The sequence below is a fragment of the Neltuma alba genome, unplaced genomic scaffold (assembly GCF_004799145.2).
Source record: "Neltuma alba isolate B1F8T4 unplaced genomic scaffold, ASM479914v2 tig00010380_pilon, whole genome shotgun sequence".
NCBI classification, from domain to species: domain Eukaryota; kingdom Viridiplantae; phylum Streptophyta; class Magnoliopsida; order Fabales; family Fabaceae; genus Neltuma; species Neltuma alba.
Window position 1 is genome coordinate 318,409 of NW_021635284.1, and position 7,974 is coordinate 326,382.

The following is a 7,974-nucleotide window of genomic DNA, read 5'->3' on the forward strand; positions in this document are numbered from 1 at the left end:
GCATGCACATATAATTTCCTTCTTGATAAAAAAAAAAATCCTTTTTGATCATTTCTTGTGATAACAATAATGCCTAGAAGTGTTGGTTCCATTTAGAATGATGAAATATAATCAGTGAGAGAACTGAAATATAAGGAGAGCAAGATGGAATAAGAAAAATATATAGTACGTGAGATCAGTACCAAGTACTAGTCTACATGAGCATCTTATATACTTGAAGTGAGAATGGTGGCTAGACACGCACTGATGTTTATGCTAGCAATATGTAAATAAAAGGTAATCTTTTAATATCCCAATTATTCAAAATGAAATCATGTCAATAGTATCAATGCAAGCTTTATAATTAGATCAAGTCAACACTATTGTTAAAAGAAATAAAGGTTGTACATAACATACAGCAAAGGTATAATGATATAATTATCCATGACAACTATGTCCTAGTAAAGTTTCACAATCATTTTCCATCGTGTTCGTATGTAGTACAAAGAATTATTATCTCCCAATTACATCTGTAATGCTGACAAAGTTAGTAGAGTGCAAAGTCTGTGTTTTTGAAGCGGAATCTGGGCTAGATCTTGTCTCATTTAGTACATATGAAGGTTGTCTTAGAGGAGGCAGATTGAAAATGTCACTGCTAAGCATTGACACTACATTGTCCATGGTTGGTCGCTCTTTTGCTAGTTCTTGTACACAGAGAAGTCCTATATGTATACAGCACAAAATATCATCACAAGAAACTTGATAATTTATTCCAGAGTCTATAAAGGACACAAGGTTATCTTCGTTCCATAGCTTCCATGCCTGCAAATGTACAAGAATTCATGCATGAACAACAAAATTCATTTCAACAAGTATTGAAGATACTAACATATCCTAAAAAAAGAAAGACACTTACATATCCTAAAACGGTTTGAGATCCCTCCATATTCTGTAATCTAGAGTTGCTTCTCCCACTAACAATCTCTAGGAGTAGAACTCCAAAACTAAATACATCTGATTTTTTTAGAAAATTGTCCTTGCATTGCATATTCAGGAGATATATAGCCACTACATTAAGAAGTAACCAAGTTAAGATGCATTGTGGTCATTGGCATGATGGTTTGGTAATTAAGAAAAGAAGACATGCTTACAATGTCCCAACCACTCTTCTTGTACGAGCTTGATCTTCATTGCTACTAAATATTCTAGCCATTCCAAAATCTGATATTTTGGGATTTAGAGCTTCATCCAACAAAATGTTACTAGCCTTTAAATCTCTATGTATGATTTTTATTCTAGAATCTCTATGTAGATAAAGCAAACCTCGAGAGATTCTTTCAATGATTTTAAAACGTTTTTGCCAATCTAAATTTTTCTTTTTGATTGGATCTGCAACCAAAGGAAAGATTAGGTAGTGCAAAGTAAGTTCGTTAAGAAAATCCATATTTGCCTAAATTAGCAAATTTTTTAATGTTGAGAAAAATTAAAAATATTTTATTTTTAAAGTCATGTATAAAACAAGATGAACTATGACAAAAAAGGAGGATGAACTAACCAAATAGAGTCGAATACAAACTCTTGTTATGCATGTATTCATAGATTAACATTCTTTCATCTTGTTGAATGCAACAGCCTAAAAGTTTCACTAGATTGCAATGTTGAAGCTTTGAAATAACTTGAACCTCATTCATGAACTCTTCTTGCCCTTGTCTTGATGCTTTTGAAAGCCTTTTGATTGTAATTAGTTGTCCATCTTTCAATTGCCCCTTTAAAAGAAAATATAAAAGCAAAAAAAAAAATAGCAACCATAATAATTCATTTTCTATATGAAAGATGATCCTCTACATAAGAAAAACAAATCACCTTGTACACTAAACCAAAACCACCGCGGCCAAGCATGTTTGTTGAGTGGAAGTTGTTTGTTGCACTTACAAGCTCTTCAAAATCAAAAGGTTGAAGTTCATCCATTTTGATTTCTTGTTCTTGATGAATCATTCTTTGAGACTGACTATGTGAATATGACCCACCTGCTTTGAGTAGATAACACCCTCTTTATTTGGTCCAAAAACACATCTTATTTTCAAAACAGGTGTAATATTACTAATCACAACTACATCAATGAAAATAAATCCCATCTTCACATCAAGAACTTAAAAACTATGAGAAAGTATGTGAATAGTCATGCATGAAAACTACAATTTATTACAATACCTTCATACAAGGTCAATTTCCATAAGAGATAAGCGCATGCAATTAAAGTAATAACTCCTATTGCCACAGAAATTGCAATGGTTCTCCTTTTGCGTGAACTTGTTTCTGCATTTGAGAACAAATATTCAGGCAACTTAGGTGAAAACTAATATAACGAAACAAGTTAGATATCAAACATAAAAAAGGTACCAAGTTCTGATAAAGGCACGCGAATGTAAAGATCAACCCCTCCGCTAGAGAATCTTCGGAGGTCAATCAAGTCTCCACTCCAATGCATGCATCCAATGCCATTCAAATCAAATGCATATGCCACACAGGAACAATTATCTAAGCACTGTTTTCTACAATTATCTTGATCTGGAGCAGTTGACCTTATCAAAAAGTCTGGCACTTTCATGTTCTCAAGTTTTGAAAACGCATCATTTTCATATACTTCACTTCTATTTGCCAACCCCTCACATTGCAATGGTTTCTTCCTTACACACCCACTAGTCCAATTTCGCTTATTCCATTCCTCTAATTTCCTTGGTTCATACCCATTCAAACAGCTACAAGTTGGAGATCTTTGTGAATCACAGCTTCCAGATGCCCCACATATGCCATAGTGATCACAGTAAGTGGCATTATACACCTCCCTCAATACTTCCCTTCTGTTATTCCACCATGCCGTCCAAAGTTGGCCTTGTGGATTCAAGCCAAGAATTGCAAAAGTAGTATCATTTGCAAATTCAAAAGTTGCATAAACTGTTCGATCATCTCCATTTTTAACACTCCATCCATATAGATAGTCATTCGACATCGTAGGTATCCCTATAAAAATCCTACCGTTCCATGGACCAGTGCGAGTATACGGGTGAGTTCCATTAAACCAAATAAAAGCATCAGGAGCATCTGGATGCTCAAGAGAAGCAGAGTAGTATCCAAAAGATGGATCAGAAAGACTTTTCCATGCTGTAAATTTCATCTTCTCTCCAGTTATTTTGTTTATACTGGCCTTCATCTTTGGTACAAAAACATCAGAAGGATGCTGAAAACTATCCCATATGGTATCTCCTGCGTTGACATCAGAGAGGACTAGATTCCCAGTGTCTAAAAGTTTTGCAATAGAATTGGCTGCAATGTTTGAGACATTTGTGGACCAAATAATCATATTCTGTTTGTCCAAAATCACAAGATTCCCATCCCTAGAGATTGTGACAACCCCAAAAGCATCAAACAGTGGCTGGTTTCTGTTAGCGACCCAGATGATGTTAGATTCAGAAAGATACCAGATTCCTACATAGCGGTTTGTGGAATTTTGAGGACTGAAGAATCCAAGCTTGAAGTCACCGCTACTGGAGCTTACTGTTTCATTATCTCTGATGAATTGACCTGATGTGATGGTGTCCATTGCAGAGCTCAAATCGAGATGGAAATTGGAAAGTAAGAGCAAAAGCTTTATCAGATTTAGACTTCTGAATTTGAATCCCATAGCTCTACTGAAAAAGATGAGAACATACGCTTGCTACAAAGTTGAATTTCTGATCTGTACCCAGTTATGGTCTCATGGACTCGCGTTTTCTTACGCGTCTTAAGCTTTTTGCTATTTGTTTGGATGTTCTCGCTTCGTGGTCAATGAATTATCATATTAGAAAACCAAATCACCGAAGCTTTGCTCATTTATAGGTTAATTATTTTACTTGATTTATGGCATCTGATGCTTTGCTCATTTATAGGAAATTAGTTTAATATTTTAATTTAAGGTATGGTGAGATAGATCAATCCATGACACATTTTATAATACTATTTTCTTGACTTGATTTGAAAGCTACACATATCTTTCGCTTAATGAATCTAATCAAATTTGGCTGCCGTATAAAAATAACTTATTTTGGAATAAGAAAATGCCCATTTTCTTGAATAAATGCATATTACGGTGTATTTATCACGCATTATGATTCTCAGATCCTGGATCCAATTATATTTCATAGAAAATATAATGTTATCTTTAACTTGGAATTTTATGCCAAAAAAAGGATGACATTTAGGATTTGAAAGTTTGAAACTGATTATTCTCCCACTGTTTTAATATTATGTTATTTGTTGGAATTATATCCAAGTGAAGTAGGCCTAATTAGACACGAGATAAATGTAAGATGATATGAAGTATGTGTGTGATGTTGTGGCTTGATGGATTGAATATTTGAAGCTGAGAATGTATTAGAAACCTAGTGTTCGACGTTTCTAAATGGTAAATAAGAACCTTAGATGATTAAAGTATTCTTAAAGATTCTAAAATGAAGGTTAAGTCAGTGCTCTTGAAGCTGGAATTTTCTGAGTGAATTAGGGTATAATAGCACCTAAGGGCTAGTGGTTATACCTTGCATGATGTAAGTATAAATTTTGGACATGAATGTTGTCAAATTTGTACTTGGATATGGTTTCAAATCCGGGAAATTCCAAGATTTAAGAATAAATCTGTGCAAATGATTAGAAAAAGGCCAAAGTGCTCAAATAGCATAGAAGTTTTGTGGTATAAGAATTATTCTGATATATGGTAATGAATGTGTATAAAATTTGAAATTCTGAATCCCAAGACCGAAGAGGACCTTGATGTTTTGATTTCAAGCTTCTAAAGCAGGAGACAAACTGCTTTAAATTGATGAACTCAGCACGTTTGATCATTCAAGAAGCTCCTTTGGCAGTATCTGGTGATAAGAGGTCTAATTTTATAAACCTTTTGCACTATCCCATGTTTTGGCTAGCCCCGGCCCATTTTATTAAGAAAGGATTGAACTTTTATTGAATTTAAGTGCTATAACGAGTTTGGAAGAAGAAATAGTGTAGGGGGAAATGTTAAGAGTTCGAATTAGAATCCTTGACTATAACAATGGTATTTTCATAAAATCATGTCTGTGGCTCGGCCTACGGAGTTAAGGAAGAAGGGCCGGGTTAGACCTTCATAATGTAGACTTTACAAAATGCAAAAAGGAAAATTAAAAAAAATAAAAAACCCTTGTGCCGTGCATGCCATGAAGAAAGAATTTCCAAGACAAAGGAATAAGCGAGATTAGAAATTAAAGATAAAGCAACAAAGTTATAAGAGTTATATTGAGAGTGACATTGCGGGGCCTTGAGAGAAATTATATATGATTTTAAAGTATATAAAAATATATATTAACCTGCCTACATATATAATATGTAGGTTTTTACTTAGCTTGCACCTACTTCAAATCTAATTAAGAAATAATAGGCCATTCAAAGCGTTGCGCATTTGCAGCGGTTGGTGCAAGGCTCTTCAAATGTGAATATGCAATATAGTAGTGATTGAAGGGGGAAAAAAATACTATTAACAAAGAAAGGATGCGAATTTGCAATGGTTCTGATATAACGACTGCAAATACGTGACATATTTGTGGCGATTCTAACAAAAATGCTGCAATAATGTTTGAAGCTTGTAGTGATTCAGTCAAAACCGCAGCATGCTACAGTCATTGTAGCAGTTTTGTCAGAGCCACTACAACTACAACACGGTTGACATGGTTATAGTAGGGAGCCCCTCTATAAAAAGGCTCCTTTCTCGTGTTTCTTGTTTTGGTAATCTTTGTTTCCCTCTCTCTGCGTTGCCACATTGGCCTCTTACTCTAGCTCTCTCTCTCTCTAGTTTAGTATTTTTAACATTAAGTAATTAAAATTTTATTGATCTTTTTAATCAATTAAAAATATATCTATTTTTTCGGTTAGTTATTTTAATTAGTTAGAGTTTATTAGTTGTTATTTGAATGTGTTTAATTTAGACTGTATAATCATTTTTTTTTTTTTGCAGTTTTTAATTATTCATAACTTATCTATTCTTTGTTTATGGAAGTACTAATTACTATACTGTTTGTTAATTAAAGATTAAAGGAATAGAATGATTAAAAATTGATATTTTAGTTTAATTGCATAATTAAAAATTTATTTCGGTAATTATTATTATGATAAAAATTGATATTTAGAGTTTAATTGCCATTCTTCGTTTTATTTACAAAAATGCCACCGCCTTTTTTTCCACGTCGTTTTTCTGCTTAACCGCCGTTATTTTACGATGTTAAAAGTCTTTTTTCTAATAGTGTCATTTTATAATTTATTGATTGTTTATTTAATGTTATAATTTATGTTTTGATTTGTATATTTAAGTTTTATTTTTATCTATATTTGTTTGATTGTTAATTATTAATTGTGTTTAATATATTTTATGATTTTTAATTATTTTATTATATTGGATATTAAATAATTTATAATTAAATATTTCACTTATATATAGTTATAATTATATCTCGCCGTTATGGAAAGCACCTATAGAACAGTGAAAGCTGTCTTAAGTTCGAGCCTGCGAGGAGGGCACTTCTCCATCCCATAGTAAGGAAGCTGATGAGGACGAGATTGATGGTAACTTAGATTTAGATGGCATAGATATTAAGATCTTACAACAACCAGAGTTTTATTCATGAAGATACAGAGAAGGAGCAAAATGTTCCTCGTCATTCCACTAGCAGGGGAGGGAATTTCACATCCAAGTACAATGTATGTAAAATTTTTCTAGTTTCCAAGTAATTTTTTTTATATAATTTAATTTAAGTGTGGTTTTTAATTGTGTTGACCCTGAGGGACATATCTATGAATCGATAATGGTTATGCGACAGGTATATGTGTTGCCATCAGGCCATTATATCACTGTTGACTAGGATGAAGGGACGAGTTAGCCAATTAGCCTTAGTGGTACTGTGTTTAACCAATTCCGTCCAGAGTTGTGACACAATTATATTAATAATTTCCCCATACATTATCAGAATTGGCATAGGATGGAGTCAAATACTTCATTTGGAACGCGGTTGTGAAGGTAATTAATGTGATCTTTTAATTATTTGTAGTGTTCAATTACTATATTTAGTTTAAAAGTAAATCTAAATAGTTTTTTTATTTTGATGTAGAAACGATTTGTTGTGGTGGATGAGTTAAAGAGTTATATATGACCTCTTGAAGATGATGGGTGATGCAGGGATGAATTCAAGAGGGCACATGTGAGGGCTGTTGGCTTGACACTTTGTTTTGATTTTTTTTATATCTAGTTATAAGTTTTCAAGGCCAGCTGAAATTTTAGGGTTACCACATGAATAGTAACCCAAGAAGACCAAACTTCAAATTTTGATTTCTTAACCCTAATGGCATCTCCTCTGGTCCTATTTACAAGGTACTTCTAGTATTTTTCACACAGACAAAAAAAAACCTTAAACTTCATTAACTCTCATTTAAAATTTAGTAACTTTTTAACTTTATTCCTATTTAATATATATTATACTTCATGTAAACAAAGTCAACACAATAATAAATAAGAGGTAAAATTGTACATCTATACAAAAAATTTCTCTCAGTGTCCTATAAATAGGACTAGAAGAGTAAATTGTATTACCCAATGACATGATTTTGATGCTTCCAATGAATTCAAAGTGAAAAAATATGTAGGGTACAAGTGAAAAAACAAGTTTAGAAGTATTAGAATTGAAAATCAAATTTTGTCTAGAAACTCTAACTATTTGGTTGTGAGCAATTAAAAGAGAAGGAGAGAGCAACTAAAGGGAAAGTAGTTTGATTTTGTTAAATTTGAATTTGAAAATAGATTATAAATGCAAAAGTGTGTCAGAATAGCATATAGAAATAATTTTAGAAAAAATGGATTGAAAAGCTAAAAGTTAAACTTTAAAGTTGAGTATAAACAGAGCAAGTTTAGAATGTCACTTGCTTCCATGGCTCTAATTAATTAAA

At 32.7% G+C, this 7,974-nt stretch overlaps 1 pseudogene; it reads right to left on the minus strand.

The window, feature by feature from the left end:
• Positions 1–466: 466 nt before the first annotated feature.
• LOC114756273 (G-type lectin S-receptor-like serine/threonine-protein kinase At1g11300) lies at positions 467–3,661 on the minus strand (annotated as a pseudogene).
• Between the last annotated feature and the right edge of the window lie 4,313 nt (positions 3,662–7,974).